Below are 20839 nucleotides of genomic sequence, written 5' to 3'. Positions count from 1 at the left end.
TTGGGTCACTGGTTTTCGCTCCCCCCCCCCTTCCCCCCCCCCCCCCGCCTTTCGCTCCGCAGATCTCATTTGTGTTGGGCAATTCTGGGGGGCGTGAGGTAAAGATTTAGCAACAAGTACCAGAGATTTGAGGATTGGCCGTGGCGAGAAAGAATCGGTGACTTACAAATAACACCAACAATACGTTAATGCTTCGCAGCATTTCTTCAGAAACCTGGTATTTTGGAAGGGATTTTTACAACCTCTTATGTGTTTTCACTACTGCTGTGTGGAACGTCTGGAGTAGTAGTCTTTCCCAGGAATGCAGTCACAGCCCTCTCTCCTCCTCTGTAAAGTCAGTGATAGGAAACATTGACAATGCTCCGGTGTTTAGTTCAGCAGCCGGAGGATCCTGCGCTCGCTGCCGGAAACTGCTCTTTCCGGAGAAGCAAATTGAGTTGGACCCGGAGGGGTCTCATCTGATCCCTTGCCTTTGCAGCAAGAAACCAGAGGGGGCTTCTCGCCTCAGATGTGGCAGACAAAAACTGTCGGCCTCTGGTTCTACCCTCTTTGTCTCCTGGCCCCCCAACCCCCCATTTATTTTTTGCTGAGAATGCTCAATAGCGGAAAATAGCGGTGTGTGAGAAAGACGCTGGGTAGTGTGTGAGAGCAGCTGCTCTCTGCTGAGTCCGTGCTCAGTTCAGCCTTCTCCTCACTTTCCCTTTTCTCCCACTCTCCAAACCAGCTCTGGGCATAAGTGCTGACTGCTGTCAAAGATCCAGGAGGGCAGAGAAAGAGAACAACATCGGTTTTTAAGGCCACTTAAACACAGTCATAAAGATGCTAGCCATCACGTGAAAAGGATTTTGGTAGTTGAATCTGATAGATGTTCTGTATTTTCTCACAGAATGAGTGGCATGCTACTTTTTGTTTCTATTGTATCTTTATGTGCCATGTACAGTTTTTTTTGTTTGTTTTTGGGTGGGGGAGGAGAAAACATTGACTTGACATATTCACCATTTGAATGCATTGTCTAGAGCTTTTAAAGTCTTTATCCTTTTGTTTTAAAATTTAAAGCATTTACACAATAGCATATGAAGGGCAGTGTAAGATTTAGACTTTGTGAGTCCTAAGAATACTTTGGGGTATATGGTGAAATAAAATTCCTGGGGCAGGTCATTAACTTTTGCCAAGGTATAGAGTACAAATGAAACAAAATTGACATCACCACTCCACTAGTGATAATCTTGTGGCTTTTACAGTGTCACAATAAGACAACTAGTTATTTTTTCCCAGTTAGTGGAACCTTTGAGGTTGGTTGGTTGGTATTACAGTTGTGGGTAGTTTTATTACTGTTAAGAAAAACAGTATTTTTAAGTCTAACAGGACTTACTGGGTTTATGCTTGCTATATCTTACTATGGTTGTGTTTCTTTTCCTGCTGGTCTTCTTTTACATTATTACAAGTCAATGTGTTATAAAAATTCAGGCCACATAAAAAATTAAGCTTGGTGTAACATGATTATACTGTAGTGAGTGTCCACTGTCTAGACATGCTAATGATTGTGCATTGTGATTCTTGCATGAAAATTTTAAAAATACAGGAATTCTGAAATTTATGTAATATTGTCAGTCTTTGGCACCACTATTGTGAATTCCTTTTGTTTTTACCCAATGAGAGGAAATGTCAAAAAAAAAAAAAAAAGACAGGATATTATGTGAAATTAATATTTTGTGGATATAGCTTTTTTTAAGTTTTTAGAGATTGAGCTTTTCTTAGTAACTTTCACCCCTTCTACATTTCTGTAGTGTGTGTATTTGTGTGTTTGTGCATGCGCTTATTTGTCAAGCATTGGGCACTGGGTCTTTTAAATCAGTATGGAAAGGAGCTGTGAGCTACTTGCTAGGTTAAAGCGATATTCCTAACATTCTAGGAATTGCAGTACAGTATTTAAAAAAAACTTGGTGATAATTTGGAATCATTTTCCTTAAAATATTGTATGCCATATTTTTCTTTAAATAAGGTATGTATTGTAGAGTGATTTCAGTACTTCTTGGGATAATCAGAGAACACTTAGGGTATTAGAGAGTCAGAAATGTATCACTAGGTTAGAGCCATAATAGCCACATTTGGTAAATTTCAGTTGTAGGAAATTCTGTCAAAGTATTGTTCTAGCCTTTCATACTGCACCAGTTCTACTGATCTAGCATTTAGGATGTGATTATCAAGGTAAGGAAAACGCCTTATATCCTTTCAGTAAAGATTGCCTCAGTTACCAGACTATTCTTTTATTCTTTCTGATATGCAAATGTATTTGTAGATCATGAGAAATGAAAGTATACATAGGGTTGTAATATAATTGCTCCCCTGTGAAGAACATTGTTAACAGCTCCCTGCCAGTTTTGAAGGTCATTGCTTCATAAATGCAGATCTAGTCCGTAATTTCTACACATCTGTTTCATTTATGAATACCTGCATTTATTTACTACATTTACTACCCTACTTTGTTATTTTATTTGGGAGCAAATAGGAAAAATGAAAAGGCTACCTAATATCTTTGAACTTAGTATATCAAATGGACTCACTTAAATGCTTAGATATGTAATATCCTAAGTAATAGATTTTTGACTGTTTTGAGTTTAATAGTTTATAAAATATTAAGAATATACCTTAAGGAATGCCAGTAGAAATTCATATCAAAAATACATATTTTCAAGTCTGAAATATTAATCACTTTTTTTCTGATTACTGAAAAGTAAAGCTGCCCTAGAAATAAATTTGATTTTACTGGGAACACATTAAAATAATAACTGATCAAGCAGCTAGGTTAAATTTGTTTTTGCAGTTAAATGAGGTACTATCATAAATAAAATGCATATGTACAGAAACAGTTCTATAGTAGAACCAAGATCTGGATTTGACTGCGGCTCAGCCATTTAGTAACTGTGGGACCTAGGGTAAGAGAGGGAGTACTGGGGGAGAGAACAAATGTATTGAGCCCCATACTTGCAAGGTGCCCCGCTTGTGTTCTCACTTACCTCACAATAGCATGTGGATTCAGTAGACACCTCTTGTACCAGCTGAAGAAAATAAGATTGTGGATTGCTGGGAGAGCTGATGTTTCTTGAATGGGCAACTCTGTATTATGCTTTCTGCTAGGTGCTTTGCTTATACCTTACATCAACTATTTGAGAGGTAGGTGTTATTATCCTCATTTTACAGATGAAAGGCTTGGATGAAGGAACTTGCTCAAAGCTAGTAGTAAGTGGCTATACTATATTGAAACTCTGGTCATTTTGTCTATAAAATCCCAGCTTTGTTCCCTATATTCCTCCTGACTTCCTAAGTCATTTCACCTGTCTGTATCTTAATTTTCCCATCTGTAAAATGAGAACAATAATTAATACTTATTTCATAGTAAAGAGAAAATTACTTGGTAATGTCTTTACAAATACTAACAAGATTTAAACAGACTAATCTGTACTTACATTGTGCCTTATTCTATTCAAATAAAAAATAGGATTTTGTTTTTGGAAAATAAATTAACCCTTAGGTGTCCTTAAAATGATGTCTGATTAATCTCAGTGAAATTGTACAATCCAAAGCTGGAATAACTGGATTCTGTAGTAGAATTCTTCTCTAAAATTCAAGAGTTCAGGTTTGCTTTCCTTCTATCCTACCAAAGCTTTGGCTTTAGAGGGGCATTTATTTCCTGGACTGACCATGATTTGTCTTTTCTAAGAATTTCTGTTTCATATTTGGTAAGCAAAATCCTTGGTTTCATTAATGCAAAAGGGATGTTGTTAGAGACTTAAGATAATTTTATTCACAGAAAAACACAAAGCTGTTGTATTTTCGTGAATTCATTGTTTTTTTCTAAAACTTTGTTTTAAAAAGGTAATTATGGTGTCTCAGGATCTGTTACAATAGTAAGTCAGACTCTAATTCTCGAAACTAAGGTCCAAAATTAGCCTTCTAGAATCCTAAAAGCACTCGTATTCTGTTTCTTAATTTGTATATGGAAATATCTATTGTATAAAACTAATGCAGATCAACCTTTAAGGACAAAAGGTATATTTTAGATATGTATTTATGCTCTTATTCTTTCTCCTTTTGAAAAAGTCCAGTTTAGGGAAATAGCAGTGGCATCCAAGAGAAACCTAGAAGCATTCACCATAGCAGATTTTACTCAAGGGTATTTGTATGAATCTGCATTCAATTAAATGCTTGGAATGAATATGCTAGACAAGGCAATTCAACATAGTGTATAATAAAAGAGTATGTGGTTTTTGAGTCCTCTGTTTGTTACACTGCCCAGAGACAAGTTGATCGTGTCTGTGCTAGTGTTAATATCACACTTAAAAAAAAAGTTTGCCAAGATAAAAATCAGACAACCTAAGACAAAAAAGTCATTTTTATTATACAATTGTAGTGGTTTATGTATAGGTATTAAAATGTGTAGCCCAAAATAAGCAAGGTGGTAATTTAAGTTATATGATTATTATAGTAAAATATTTTGGATTATTTTAATAACTATTTTTCAGTAGATTACACTTTAGAATTTTTAAAGGGGAGAGTAAGAGGAAGCTATAAATTTTAAACCCTAAGAATTATATCACAGTGACACATATGTTTATAGTTGAATGAATATTTGTTCTGATTTGTTTGTGCTACATGATGGCTGAGTTAACTCCAGCACTTTAAAATTTCATGTGTCTGGGGTGCCTGGGTGGCTCAGTCGGTTGGGCGTCTGACTCCGGCTCAGGTCATGATCTCGCGGTCCGTGAGTTCGAGCCCCGCGTCGGGCTCTGTGCTGACAGCTCGGAGCCTGGAGCCTGTTTCGGATTCTGTTTCTCCCTCTCTATCTGCCCCTCCCCTGCTCATGCTCTGTCTCTCTCTGTCTCAAAAATAAATAAACATTAAAAAAAATAAGTAACATTTCATGTGTCTGAAAACAACAAACATTCTCTAACAACTGTAAACCAGTTTCAACCCATCCCATTCCAAACCACTTTGCTTTGCAGCCCCTCTCCCTGGTGAGAGGTATGGTATGTAAATGTGGTATTTTACGGAGCCTTTGAGGTCTCTGATAACTTTCTGCAATTATCCTTGGTTGAATTAGAGCTGTGGTCTAGAATTCCTATGATTTTTTTGGTTTGTCTCTTAGGATTTCAAGCCTTTCAGGTCTCCCCTTCCTCCATCTCTGCAGGTTTAGAAGGCTCAGATCAAATGAATACTGTGTAGTACAGTGCTTCATGGGGAGTTGGAGGTCTGGCGGAATTAGGATATTGACACTGGGATCACCACAGCCACAGAAGCTTCCTTCACTCTTTCCCCTAAGTCAGTGCCACATAAAATCTCTTCATAGCCTCATTTTCTAACCTCTTGCCCCAACAGGAAGAAACCCATGCTTCCCAACCTGTTTCTAATTATGTCTATTTTAAGCTGAATTCATCTTCTGATAGCCTCATCTGTAGCATTCTGACTGTAGACCCTGTTCCATGGAGCAGCCTCCTGTGGGACACTGTTCTTCAGCTCTGCCTAGCCAGAGCTTATACAACAGATGGGAATATGGAGGATTGGCAGCAACCTCACAGCTTCTATTTCTTACTTACGTGGTGCTCAGGGAGGAAGGTGCTGCTCTCTTGGAGGCCAGGTGGCTGTTGTTGTCCCTCTCTGTTTTCTGGCCTTGATACTTTGGGCTCAGGTGAACCACCTGAATGGTTCTCTCATGCAGCTGAGAACTTTGAAGACCACTAAAGCATCTCCACTCCTATGTTGTAGAGTGAATGGTATTTCACCTAAGAGAGCAAAACACCTTGTCACATATCCATCCTAGCCACTGAAGTAAACCTCCCATTTCTTTAAGACCTTAGATCTGGTGGGTGGCCAATACAACTTTTTGAACTTTTACAAACATTTTAAATAGCAGTGGAGCCCAAGAGAGTAGGGAAAGCAGTTTCGGAGGCTAACCCCTAGATTTAAATTATGGACTTCTTGCTGCCCAAGGCCACCATGTGATCCTCATTATTGTCAATATTTTGAGCAAGATCTTCTATATTGGTCTTTCACCAACTGTAAATGCTGTACTATCTCTAAGGATGGTGTTTTACTTTTGTAGTCTTTCCAACTTAATTGTATTATATCCTAGATTTGGAAAGCAGGAACTTGTATAGTTAGGTTCAAATTCTCCAGACTTTTGCTTGCTACTAAACACCAACTTGTGTGAATCAAGTCCTCTAAGGAGATCCTTCCGTGCCATGCTCATACAGGCAAAATAATTGGGCCACATGCTTGGCAACCACTGAGTTTGTGTACAATAGCTCCATTCACTTGTCTACAGAAAACACCCCTTTGACAGTGATTATAGCTTTCATTCCCCCTCCTCTACTTCTGACTCCTTGCGTTACCATGACCTCATCTTCTGGTCTGTATTTAGAGACACTTTGGACCACTCCAGAAATGCTGTAGGACTCATTTCTGTATGTTAAGGGTCATTTCAAAGACGTAGACAACCCCTGCCCACCAAGGGAAACCATTCTAGATCAGGACCAAAACTAGCTATTTTTATGTCTTATTTGAGCCATCTTACTGTGTCACAACTCAGGGGGCTTTTTCCTTTTGTAGAAATTGGGAACCTTGTTATAAAGCAAGGAGAATAGAATAGGGGGATGAGTTAAAGCAATGGTTCTCAAAGTGTGGTTCCTGGATGAGCAGCATCAGGTTCTCCTGGGCACATGTTACAAATGCAAATTTCTGGCCCCACTGCTGACCTAGTGAATGAGAAATACACAGGATGGAGCTCAGCTTTCTGTTTTGTTTTTTTTTAAGTTTTTTTTTTTTAACGTTTATTTTTGAGGCAGAGAGAGACAGAGCATGAATAGGGGAGGGTCAGAGTGAGAGGGAGACACAGAATCCGAAGCAGGCTCCAGGCTCTGAGCTATCAGCACAGAGCCTGATGCGGGGCTCAAACTCACAGACTGTGAGATCATGACCTGAGCCGAAGTGGGACGCTTAACCGACTGAGCCACCCAGGTGCCCCTCAGCTTTCTGTTTTAACAAGGTAGGTCTTAACGCTTTCTGAGGTTTGAGATCACTAGTACTGGGTCACACAGATATTTAGTAAAATTGATGAGTATTGTTGATTGAGTATAATGAGGGAGAAGGAGAAGCCAAGAGTGAATCTCATATTTCTAATTTTTGATTTATTTCTGAATGGCCTTAACTGATTCTCTACCCTTGTAGGGTAAAAGTTTATTTGCAGATATGCATACCAGTTTCAGGTGGGCAGGAGTCATGATGGGTCATCATTCCAATTTGATGCTCTTATATGTATTGGTTTTATTTTTGTCTTCCCTGACCTAGAAAGAATATGATTATTTTATATTTCTATACTGTTTTTCAAAGAAATCTTCACCTCTTAAAGCACTGGGGGTGTAGGAAGACCCTTGTTTGCAAACATGTAAATAGCAAACAAAATCTCATGGGATTCAGCACTAAGACAAGGTAGTATGTTGTGGCAGTGCAAATCTGGGGGAATAGAAATTAAATATTTCTCAAAGGAGGTGAGATTTGAACTAGGTCATGAAAGAGTGCCAAAAGCAGAAAATGGGCTGTGGGGATGGGTAAAGGGCATTCCAGGCTGAGGTAACAGCAGGCAACTTGAAGGTAGGAAAGCTAAAAATGTAAAGCCAAATGTATTTAGTCTTTACTATGTTTATCTGACGTACTCTGGTACAGTTGAGTCGAATAACAATCTAGTTGCCTAGGAAAAATTGCTGTCAGCAAATTTCAATCACTCTTGACTGCTCAGAAGACTTAGTCTAAACTAAAAATAACACAAAGCTGGTGTTGAATTAAATCTAACTCCAAAAGTATATAACACAAATTAAGATTCTTCACAAAGCAATGGCATCATATAAAAAGGTAGAGTCATGTATCAATCTGTGCTAATTCTGTGGCTGCAGCAACTATGCATATACTTTTGTTTCCAGGGGACCTCATCTCTGGCATCAGCTTATTTATCCGCCCCAAAAAAGAGAGTATCAAATCCCAACATTCAGCTGATGTTTGGAAATCCTTTGGCTGATATAATGCAGCCTAAATGGTGCATTAACAGTTAAGAAATGTGACCAGTGGAGCCCTAAGAGGCACAATTCTGCATCTCTGTTCCCAAACCTAAGTGACCACCAAAAATCGCTTTTCTAGAGGATGGAGGAATGCTTCCCTGATTCCCCAGTGAACCCCTGCCTGCCAGCTCTGAAGTTCCCAGCCCAACACAGGGTGCACTTTGAGCATTCCACACAATGCCAGGCTAGAGCTTTGGGGATGGGAACCTCCAGGAAAGTACTGTTTGGCATTTAGGCAATCAATGTTCGGCAGAATGCCAATGCTAATAGGTTATTTTGCTCTGGAAAAGGAGAAAAAGAAGGGATAGTTTAAAGACTGATGAATAGGGGAATGACTGACAATACAGGCACTCCACTTTGTTGGAGAGATTAAGGAGGCTTGCTGTGAAGTGGTATTATGGGAGCCAGATAAATTAGCAAAGGCCCACAGGCCCAAGACCTGAAAGAAATAGTGGTTCATCAAAACAGCATGCCCCAGGGCACGCTCAAAAGTCTGGCCACTTTCATTGAACTCATAGTAGAAAAAAGCCAAATCATTAGGAACCCTTATAAGCTGGTAGTCCATTCAGGCACTCCATAGTCAGGCAAATTATCCTTTGCCTCCAGGCAGGTGCAAAGCCTTATTTCCATATTGCTTGATTTAACTCCAGGGCCCTCTAGTCTGGGCCTTAGCCTAATTTTGAGGACACCCAAGTGGAAGGGTTGGTTTCACAAGTACCAGAGGATTCCATATACTCTATTCAGGAGATGCCACTAAGATTATTGTTTGGTCAGACATGAGCCAGGCAGATAAGAACATTGATCACAGCATAAGGAAGTAGAATTAATTCATCTAAGGATCTCAAGTACTTTTAGGGGATAATTTTTTTTTAAATTTTTTGAATGTTTATTTTTTGAAGGAGAGACAGAGCATGAGCAGGGGAGGAGCAGAGAGAAAGGGAGACACAGAATCCAAGGTGGGCTCCAGGCTCTGAGCTGTCATGTCAGCACAGAGCTTGTTGCAGGGCTCGAACTCACAGACCATGAGATCTTGACCTGAGCTGAAGTTGGATGCTTAACTGACTGAGCCACCCAGTCACCCCTCTAGGGCATAATTTAGGCTGAAGAAAACATCCAGCCTGCCCTCTTTCAGATTTTTGATTCTAGAAAAATCCAGAATCCTCCAGAGTAATTATGGAATTGGAGGTTTGTAGGGCAGAAGGACCCCATGGGCTGGCAGTGATGCCTGGGATGTTACAAGGCATGTAGAGCCTGCAGTTTCATAGGATACACTCATCCCTACAACAAAATATCATATCAGCTCTTTAGGTGTCCTCTCAGAAGAAATTTGGCTGTATAAAAGATAAAAATCTGATCAAAACATAAGGTAGTCCTAGTACTACAGTGCAACTTAATCTATACCCAGCTTTAGATTCTAGCATTATGTGAAGGTTTTTTTTAAAAAGTGAATGGGAGTTGGCTTGGTGTAGCTTCAGGACATAAGATACTGAACCAACTATTGCAGTGTCAGAATATATAAGCAACATAGCTGATCTGAAAAATCAGTACTTTGCTTATTTTTAAGTATATCTTATTTAGATAAGCTTACCTAAATGAGTACCCACAGTACAGAAAGCACATCTAAGAATTGTTTTCTAATTTGGGTTGACTCAGTTGAGCCTGAGCCTGAGCCTGAGCCTGGTTGACTCAGTTGAGCGTCCGACTTTGGCTCAGGTCGTGATCTCACAGTTGATGAGTTCGAGCCCCACGTTGGGCTCTGTGCTGACAGCTCAGGGCCTGCAGCCTGCTTTGCATTCTGTGTCTCCCTCTCTCTCTCTGCCCCTCCCCCACTTGTGGTCTGTCTCTCTCTCAAAAGCAAATAAACATTAAAAAAAAAAAAAAAAAGAATTGTAGGGGCAGCTGGGTGGCTCAGCCAGTTAAGCTGCTGACTTCAGCTCTGATCATGATCTCGAGGTTTATGAGTTCGAGCCCCACATTGGGCTCTGTGCTGACAGCTTAGAGCCTTGAAGCCTGCTTTGGCTTCTGTGTCTCCCTCTCTTTGCCCCTTCCCAGCTCACACTCTGTCTCTCTCTCTCTCTCTCAAAAATAAATAAATGCTAAAAAAAATTAAATTGTTTTCTAATTTGTATGGTAAAAGAGAACACATATTTCTCATTCTAATTTTTGATATTGGGTACAGTAGACTGATTATTTTTTTAAGTTTATTTTTGAGAGAGAGCAAGCGAGTAAGCACGAGTGGGAAAGTGGCAGAGAGAGAGGGAGACAGAGAATCCCAAGCAGATTCTGCACTGTCAGCACAGAGCCTGATGTGGAGCTCGAACTCAGGAACCAGGCGATCATGACCTGAGCCAAAGCCAAGAGTCAGGCTCTTAACCGACTAAGCTACCCAGGTGCCCCTAGACTGATTATTTTTAAGAGACAGATATAATATTGTCTTGCTGCACATTATATCTTTTACTGTGTCATTATAAAGTAATACAGACTATTCCTACTAAGAATATATCTCACATAAAATATCTTTAGTTTCTGGTTGAAAGAAAATAATCAAAAATGGAAAGCCTTTTCTTCACATCTTGAATTCTATAGTTTTATTTCCCACCATCTTTCCTAACACCATAGCTCTTCTGTCCATCTCTTATGATCTTTGTTTTATCGTAATTTATTCTTGGGCCACTTATTTAATACAATCTCTTATCACTATTTCTTTCTTTTTCTTTTTTTAAAGCAAGCTCTACACCCAGTGTGGGGCTCGAACTTAGGACCCCAGAATCAAGAGTTGCATGCTCCACCGACTGAGCCAGCCAGATATCCCTTCGTAACACCATTTCTAATTGTTATCACTACTAAGTTATACCTTTGCTTATTGTCAAATTCTTTGGTGGACACACCTGTTGGTAGTGGTGGGAGGTGTTAAAAAAGGTGCAATTATAATGTGTATAAATACACATTGGAGCATAATGTGATTGATTTCCTTTAATTTCATTATTTAACACAATAGTGTATATTTTAATTAACTGGAATTTGAGACTATAAACAAATGAAAATATTGTATAAAGTGATACTTTGGGGATGGACTGAGTATGTTTAGAGTTTTCTATTCACTTTTTTTGCAGTTATTTCTTTAAAAAAATTTTTTTTAATGTTTTATTTTTTGAGAGACAAAGAGAGTGCAAGCAGGGGAGGGTCAGAGAGAGAGGGAGACACAGTATCCAAAGTAGGCTCCAGTCTCTGTGCTGTTAGCATGGAGCCTGATGCGGGGCTTAAACTCACCAACATAAGATCATGACCTGAGCCGAAGTTGGACACTCAGCCCACTGAGCCACCCAGGCGCTCCTGCAATGATTTCTTTTTTTTTTTTTTAAATGACAAAGCCTGGATTCTAATCCAGGGCTGTGTTTATTTTTTTTATTTTTATTTTTTCAACGTTTATTTATTTTGGGGACAGAGAGAGACAGAGCATGAACGGGGGAGGGGCAGAGAGAGAGGGAGACACAGAATCAGAAACAGGCTCCAGGCTCTGAGCCATCAGCCCAGAGCCCGACGCGGGGCTCGAACTCACGGACCGTGAGATCATGACCTGGCTGAAGTCGGACGCTTAACCGACTGCGCCACCCAGGCGCCCCTGCAATGATTTCTTAATTAGATTAGATTAGATTAACAGACTCAGTGAGACTCTTCCTGTACTGTAACTTCAGGTCTGGTATTTCAGGACTGGGTCTGCACAGTGGGGGCGCTGCCTATGGCCAGGAGAGTATTTATTTTTGACAGCTGAAGTTGGTGAAACTAGAGGGAGCATTAAGAGAATTGATAAGGAGAAAGAAAAGGTCAAAACCAGAGAAACCTCTGGGATGGAGCAAGATGAACCCTCAGCAGAAATACCTGGTCAGAATCTGGAGTGAGAATCTGGAGAAGCAGGTTGGAGAAAATGAAAGAATGTTGGATGTCTATTTTTTGTTGTTGCAGCTGTTTGTGATAGGAGAGCTTTAATGATTTAAAGGAGTTCGCTGAGGTTGGCCCCCATGTGGGGGTAATTAACATACTCAATAATCGGGGCCCCTGGCTGGCTCAGTTGGTGGAGCATGTGACTTTTGATCTTGGGGTTGTGGGTTCAAGCCCCACGCTGGGCCTAGAGCTTACTTAAAAAATAAAAATAAAATAACTCAACAATCAGTGAGTCATGTTGAATACCTCACTGACCAAGACTCTGCGAGAACATGCTGGAATTGACTCTATGGCCCTCTGCTGGGCCAGACACTATTTCGTGTTGAATCATGGGAGGTGGGGTTCACAGTGGTCCTGGGGAAGAGGGAGAGGCCTCTTAGGGCTGTGGCTATTTGCTGACTGGTAGAGAAATATTTCGATATATATATTTAAAAGTAAGTTGTCCATCTGCTGCTTGCCAAATACAGGGTCTCAATGGTCTAGGTTTTACTTTCCTGTGGAACAGTAGGCGCATTCCTATCTTTCACATGCTTCCAAAATGCAACTTTGATCATTTTCTCTTTTTTAAAATCCTTCAAGATTCTCCCATTACTTACTTGATAACAGTCTTTTAGCATGGCATAGATGCTCTTCCGTTACCTCTGCTGCCTTCCTTTCCAGACTTGTCTCCTGTTGTCCTCCCAATGCATTTTATACTGCTTTGTAGACCATCAGCTTCTCATCATGTTATTCCAAGGTAAACTCCCTCCACAGTGTTGTTCGGCTGTGCTTTGGGGGACCTTATTATAGCATCTACCATATTCACTTGTAAATATTTACTCACATGTCTGCCTCTCACTAGACAACTGTTTGAAGGGCGGAGACTTTGTACAGTTAGTATCTAAGGTCTCACCTAGGGGCTCCATAAATGTTGATTGTAGATATGCAGGAATGAAAACGTTAGCTTTGATAAAGAGGATTGTTAATAATGCAAATGTAAAGTTACCTTTAACTTGAGCTAAATAGATTTTAAAAATGAACAGATTTTTCTGGTCGTTGGGGTGATATTATGGTACTTTAAAAGGTGGTTAGTGGTGATAGGTGTATGATTCTAGGATTGTACTAAAACCCACTGCATTATACACTTTAAAATGGTAATCTGCTCTGTCTCTCCCTCTCTCTGCCTCTTCCCCATTCACACTCGTGTGTTCTCTCTCAAAATAAACATTTTTTAAAAAAAAAGGTAATTGGGGCACCTGGCTGGCTTAGAAGAGTTTGTGACTCTCAATCTCAGGGTTGTGAGTTCCACGTTTGGTATAGAGATTACTTAAAAAAAATAAAATCTTTTTTTAAAAAAAGGTAATCTTATGATATGAATTATATCTTAATTCACATGTCAGTTTCCTGCCTTTGATCATATACCACAGTTATGTAAGAAGTTACCCTTGGGGGGGAAGCTGGGTGAAGCATACATGGGACAATTTAATACTATTTTTACAACTTCTTATGAGTCTATAATTATAAAGTTTTAAAATGTGATTGAATCAGTTTTCTTTAGCAAATATGCTTATTACTTAGTTTGGGTTTATGGTTCAGAATGACTATAGAAAGTTTTCTCACTGATTAGACTCCAGTAACCTTTCAAAATGATGTAGGTTTATAAGTAGATAGGTTTTGACATAACATACTTGAAAATAAAGTCAATTCTGTGATAATAAAAAGGTAAGGTAAGAGTTTAAAAGTAATATCTGGTAGTTTTTTTGCATCTTTATTTTTTGCTGTGATTCTCTGTTCCTCTCTTTGTAAGTTTTCTCTGACATAATTAACTACAATTAAAATGAATGTCCTGACAGATTACACATATCATAATGTGTCATTGTTGTATTTTAGAGAGTTATTTGGTGTAATGTCCATATTACATATTTTAATTTAATATGTTAATTGAGCCATTTAAAAATTTATTGTGTACTTACTGTGTTCTGGGCTCTGTGATAAGCACTTTATGTGTATTCTTCATTTAATCCTACCTGTTTAATGGAAAATGTCACTGTCCCTAATTCCAGATGAGTACAATAAAGCTTAGAAATGTTAAATAACTTGCCTACTTGCCTACTGTCTCACAGCTAGTCAGTGGGGGGGCGCTGGGATTCAAACTCTGTATGACCTCATCATTGTTCTTAGTCATTGCTTTCTGATGAAGCAGGCACTATAGTCCAATGGGAAAAACATTGACTTGGGGGAGTCAGGAGACTTGTGTTAAATGCCTGACTTTCTAGACTGATTAACTTTGAGGGCTTAAGCAGGTAATTTAAGCTTTCATCTGCAAAATGAAGAGGCTCAGAAAGAAGACCCTTCCAGTCTCTTTTAGCACAAATATTCTACAGTTCCTAAGGAATTTGTCCATGGCTCAATAGGGTTTTTGTTGTTGTTGTTTTATAATTTATTGCCAAGTTGGCTAACATACAGTGTATACAGTATGCTCTTAGTTTTAGGGGTAGATTCCCGTGATTCATTGCTTATGTACAACACCCAGTGCTCATCCCAATATGTACCCTCCTCAATGCCCATCACCCATTTTCCCCTAGTGTTCCCTCTGTGAAGGATATTCTTTGCAAACACAAATATTCCTTTTAAGGAAAGAGATGTCAAGGCAGATCTTTGTGACTGCTTCGGTCTGTATTCTGGCCCTTAGTTTTGCAGGATACAAAATACCGTTTTATCTACTCGTTCAACACAGATCAGATTCTGGGGGATTGACTCATGCTAATCAAAATCATAGCTTTTTTAAAATTTATAATTTAGAATCTCTGTTAACTACAGTGGGGTAGTGAATACTAGTTTCTGTCATTATAGGCACTTCTTTAGGATCAGAGACTGGAAGAACAAATTTGAAAGCCATCTTGGAAGGCAAATAGTTTTGAGGGGTATTCTTCGAGGTTGTGTAGAAGCCTTATAAACCATGTCTGTTTCAGAGTACAGAGCTAGTAATTATGTATCTACAAGAATCAGTGTTTCTATCTTGTTTGATTAGTACTTTCTAAATGCTGATAAACTCTGCCCTTTAGTCCTTTCCCTACTTAGTGCAGATTATTGTACATATGTTAACAATACAGTTTTAATTTCTTTTTTTTTTTTGAAGGTATGTCCCAGTTTAGAGGTTACACTCTGTTTACTTTGATTACACTAGAGTGTTTCTCAAGACTGTACTTTAAGTGCCATTTTCTCCCCTAAGTGGACTTGGCCAGATAACTTTCTTTTATTTATGTTGAGTTTTACTGCTTTGTTTTTTTGGAGGGATGGCTTTTTTTTTTTTTAAACTTTGATCTCAAATTCTGCATGGTCCTCATGTATATTACTACTACATTACCACTCTTTTCATAGGCAGTATTACATAATATTGATGACCTTTGTAGGAGGCATGTGCCACATATGTTATAGAACTTAAGAGTGAATTTTGATACATTGTAAATGTTTCCACTATTCTTGGGGTCTCAAGGTTCCAAATACCGTTTTCTGCATTTCTTACAATGTAAACTTGGCTTTTTAAAAAAGTCAGGTTTATTTGGGTACAATTTACATTAAGTTCACTTTTTTTTTAAAGTAAGTTCTAGGCCCAACATAGGGCTTGAACTCACAACCCTGGAATCAAGAGTTGTGTGCTCCACTGACTGAGCCAGCTGGGTGCCCCTAAAAATCACTCTTTCATAGCTGTACAGTTCTTTGAATTTTGACAAATGCGTGTAAATTGTGTAACCATATATAGAATATTTCCACCATCCCATCAAGTTCTTTTTTGCCCCTTTATAGTCAGTCTCCTCTTGCTTCTCTGGGTGTCTGGCAGCCACTAATGTGATTTCTGTCCTTATAGTTTTGCTTTTTCCACAATGTCATATGAATAGAATCATACAATATGTAATCTTTTGAGTCTGGCTTCTTTCACTTAGCATAATGCTTTTTTGAGATACAAATTATGTATCATAAAGTTCGTCTGTTTAAAGTGTACAATTGAACAGTTTTTAGCATATTTATGGAGATGTGCAATCATCAACATAATCTAATTTTAGAACATTTATATCACCCCAGAAAGAAACCTTGTACCCATGAGCAGTCACTTCCGTTTCCTGTCTCCCTCCCCTCAACTCTCTGCCTTAGGCAAACACTAATCCACTTTCTGTCTCTATAGATTTGCCAATTATGAACATTTCAAATAAATGGTATCATACAATACATGGTCTTTTGTAACTGACTTCTTTCACTTAGCATATAATGTTTCTGGGGCTCATCCAAGTAATAACTTGTATTAGTACCTCATTCTATTTTATTGCCAAATAATTTACCGTAGTATGGATCTGTCACATTTTGTTTATCCATTCATGAGTTGTTGGACATTGTGGTTCCACTTTTTGGCTATTATAAATCTTGACAATTTATGTACAAGTTTTTGTGTGGATGTATATTTTCTTTTAGATGTGCTGTGAACATTCCCATACAAGTTTTTGTTTGTTTGTTTTTAGTTGAAATACAGTTGACATACAATACTGTATTTGTTTCAGATGCACAACGCATATATATAATTTTTTGTGTGGAAATAGGCTTTTATTTCTCTTGGATTGATACCTAGGAGTAGAATTGCTGGATCATGTGGGTAACTTGATATTTAATATTTGAGGAATTGCCAGTTTTCCGAAGTGGCTGCATGAGGGCTCCAGTTTCTCCACATCCTTGCCACAAATCCTCACGATTATCTTTTTGATAATAGCCATTCTGTGGGAGTGAAGTAGTATCTCATTGTGTTTTTTTTCTATTTTAATTTGTGTAGTTAACATACAGTGTTACATTAATTTCAGATGTACAATATAGTGATTCAACAATTCTATCCATTACTCAGTGCTCATCATGATAGGTGTGCTCTTAATCCTCTTCACCTATTTCATTCATCCCCCGCCCCCAACCATTTGTTTGTTCTCTATAGTTAAGAGTCTGGTTTGTTTTGTTTTGTTTTGTTTCTCTTTCCCCTCCTTTGTTCATTTGTTTTCTTTCTTTCTTTCTTTTTTAGAAAGAGGTTTTTTTTGTTTTTTGTTTTTTGTTTTTCTTTAAGAGAGCACATGAGCAGGGTTGGGGGGAGAGGGCAGAGAGAGACAGAGAATCTTAAGCAGGATTCACACTCAGTGCAGAGCCCAGTGTTGGGCTCAGTCCCATGACCATAGGATCATGACCTGAGCCAAAATCAAGAGTTGAATGCTCACCTAACTGAGCCACTTAGGTGCCCCTATTTGTTTCTTATATTCCATATATGATGAGATCATACAGTATTTATCTTTCTCTGATTGACTTATTTCACTTAGCATTATACTCTTTAGCTGCAACCATGTTGTTGCAAATGGCAAGATTTCATTCTTTTTTATGGTTGAAATATATTCCATTACACACACACACACACACACACACACACCCCACATCTTTATTCATTCATTAGTCTGCTTCCATAATTTTGCTATTGTAAATAATGCTGCAGTATTATTTGGACACTTGGTCTGCTTCCATAATTTTGCTATTGTAAATAATGCTGCAGTAACCATAGGGGCGTATGTGTCCTTTCATAGTGTTTTTGTATCCTTTGGGTAAACAACCCAGTTGTGTGATTACTGGAGCATTGGTAGTTCTAGTTTTAATTTTTTGAGGAACCCCAATACTATCTTTCACGGTGGCTACAACAGTTTGCATTCTCTCCAACAGTGCATGAGGGTTCCTTTTTCCCCACATCCTCATCAACACCTGTTGTTTCTTGTGTTTTTGATTTTAGCCATTCTGACAGCTATTGAGGAGATGTCTCATTATAGTTTTGTTTGCATTTCCCTGATGATGAGTGATATTGATCATTGTTTCATGTGTCTGTTGGCCATCTGTAGGTCTTACAAAATTTTTTTTTAACCTTTATTTTCGAGGGAGAAATAGAGACAGTGTGTGTGGGGGGGAGGGGTGGAGAGAGGGAGACAGAGGATCTGAAGCAGGCTCTGAGCTGTGAGCACAGATCTAGATGTGGGGTGATCCCACGAACCACGAGATAATGACCTGAGCTGAAATCAAGAGTCAGATGCTTAACCGACTGAGCCACCCAGGCACCCTGCCATCTGTAGGTCTTCTTTGGTGAAATGCCTGTTTATATCTTCTTCCCATTTTTTAATTGGATTATTTGGTTTCTTGGGTGTTGAATTGTAGGAGTTCTTTATATATTTTGGATACTTACCCTTTACCAGATATGTCTTTTGAAATTTCCCATTCAGTAGGTTGTCTTTCAATTTGGTTGGTTGTTTCCTTTGCCATGAAGAAGCTTTTCATTTCAATGTAGTCTCAATAGTTTACTTTTGCTTTTGTTTCCCTTGCTTCAGGAGACATCTCTAGAAAGATATTATGCTCATTTTGGTTTCAGTTTACATTTTCCTAATGACTAAAGATGTTGAACCTCTTTGCATATGCTTTTGTATATCTTTTTTTGAGAAATGTCTATTCAATTTTTTTTTTTTTGCCTATTTTTAAAATGAGTTGTCTTTTTGTTATTGAGTTGTAAACGTTCATTTTATATTCTGGATGCAAGTCCTTTATGAAATAGATGGTTTTGTCAATAGATACTTTCTCCTAGTCTATGGGTTGTCTTTTCATTTTCGTGATGCTGTCTTTGAAGCACAAAAGGTTTTAAAATAATGAAGTCCAACTTAACAATCTTCTTTTTTATTGCTTGTGTTTTTGGTGTCATATCTAAGAAATCAATGCCTAAATGGAGGTTAAGAAGATTTACTTCTGTATTTTCCTCTAAGAGTATTGTAGTGTTAGCTCTTAAATTTAGGTCTCTGGCTCATTTTGAGTTATTTTTTGTGTATGATGTGAGGTAGTGGTCCAAATTTATTCATATATATAAATAAATTTCAATTCCAGTATAATTAATGTACAGTGTTACATTAGTTTCAGGTATACCATATAGTGATTCAACAATTCTATGCATTATTCAGTGCTCATCACAGTAAGTGTACTCTTATTCCCCTTTGCCTATTTAACCCATTCCCCCGTGCAGTTTCCCTCTGGCAACCATCAATTCTATTTAAGAGTCTGTTTTTTTGTCTCTTTCTTCTTTCTTCTTTTGTTTCTTAAGTACCACATATGAATCTTCTCTTGCTCTGTTCTCTCATGATTTGCTGGGTTTCTTAAGTGATATACTTGGATTCTTTATCTTTATTTTTTTATTTGTTATTTTTTCTTTTTATCACCCGTTTTTGTTTCGTGGCTACCATTTGGTTTATGTATAACATTCTATGCATATAAGCAGTCAATATTAAGTTAATGGTCACTTAAGTTTGAACCCATTCTAAAAGCATTAAGTTTTTACTACTTGCCCCTACTCATTTTAGACATATGGTATCATACTATATATCCTTTTATTTTGTGAATCCCTTGAACTGATTTTTATAGATCTACTTAATTTTACCTCTCTTATGCTTCCTACTTTTTGTCTGTCCTTTTCACTCAGAGTCCCTTTAACATTTCTTGTAAGGCTGGTTTAGTGGCCATGAATTTCATCAATTTTTGTTTGTCTAGGAAACTCTATCTTTCCTTCTATTCTGAAGGATAGCCTTGCTGAATAGAGTAATCTTGGTTGCAGGTTTTTTTCCTTTCAGCACTTGGAATATATTTTGCCACTCCCTTCTGGCCTGGAAAATTTCTGCTCAAAAATCCATCATTAGCCTTATGGGTTTTCTCCTGGTGTGTACCTGTTTTCTTTTTTCCTCCTGCTTTAAAAATTCTCTTTTATCACTATTTTTTGCCATTTTAATTACTTTGTGTCTTGTTGTGGAACTCCTTGGGCTGATTTTGTTGGGAGCTCTAGGTGCCTCTGTTTCCCTCCCTAGATTCGGTAACTTTTCAGCTATTATTTCTTCAAATAAATTTTCTGCCTTCTCTCCTCTCTCTTCTTCTGGGATCCCTATAATGTACATGTTATTATGCTTGATGGTTCCTTTAACATATTTTCATTTATTATTATTTTTTCTCTCTCCCGTTAAGGTTGATTTCCCCCCCCACCCTTACTCTGTCCTCCAGGTCACGATCTGTTCTGCTTCTTCTAATCTATGATTAATTCTCCTTAGTATGGTATATATGTTACATTATACATACATATATTTATATGTATACATATATATGTAACATATATATAATATATGTAACACATCATATATATAAATGTTACATATATATAAAATATGTAACACATATAATATATAACATATATATATATATATATATATATATATATATATATATATAAATGTTTACTTTTGAGAGAGGGAGAGAAAGAGCATGCAAGCAGGGGAGGGGCAGAGAGAGAGAGAGGGAGACAGAGAATCCAAAGCAGACTCCACGCTATTAATGCAAAGCCTGACATTTAATTTTGGTTTTTGAGTTTACCTCTGATTGATTCTTTTTTATGTTTCTATCTCCTTGTTGAGGGTCTCACTAAGGTCCTCCATGTAAAGGTACAGTGAGTATCTTTATGACCATTACTTTAAATTCTCTATCAGGCTTATTACTTGTCTCCATTTCTTTTAGCTCTTGCTGTGATTTTGTTAAGATCTTTTATTTGGGACATATTCCTTTGTCTCCTCATTTTGTTTAACTCCCTATGTCTCTTTATATGTGTTAGGAAAGTCAGCTATGTCTCCTGCTTTTGGAAGTAGTGGCCTGATAAAGAAGAGGTCCTATAGTACCCTGTAGTGCAATGTCCCCTGTTCACTAGAACCTGTCACTTCAGGGGTATCTGC

The 20839-nt window shown here is 38.1% G+C and overlaps 1 protein-coding gene across 8 annotated transcripts in view; it reads left to right on the top strand.

The window, feature by feature from the left end:
• The window catches only part of FRMD5 (FERM domain containing 5), a 323173-nt gene that overhangs the window by 1115 nt on the left and 301219 nt on the right, over positions 1 to 20839 (top strand). The window lies entirely within an intron of this gene.

The sequence above is a fragment of the Herpailurus yagouaroundi genome, unplaced genomic scaffold (assembly GCF_014898765.1).
Source record: "Herpailurus yagouaroundi ecotype Mexico unplaced genomic scaffold, PumYag 184, whole genome shotgun sequence".
Taxonomy (NCBI): Eukaryota; Metazoa; Chordata; class Mammalia; order Carnivora; family Felidae; genus Herpailurus; species Herpailurus yagouaroundi.
This window is presented reverse-complemented; position numbering and strand designations above follow the sequence as displayed.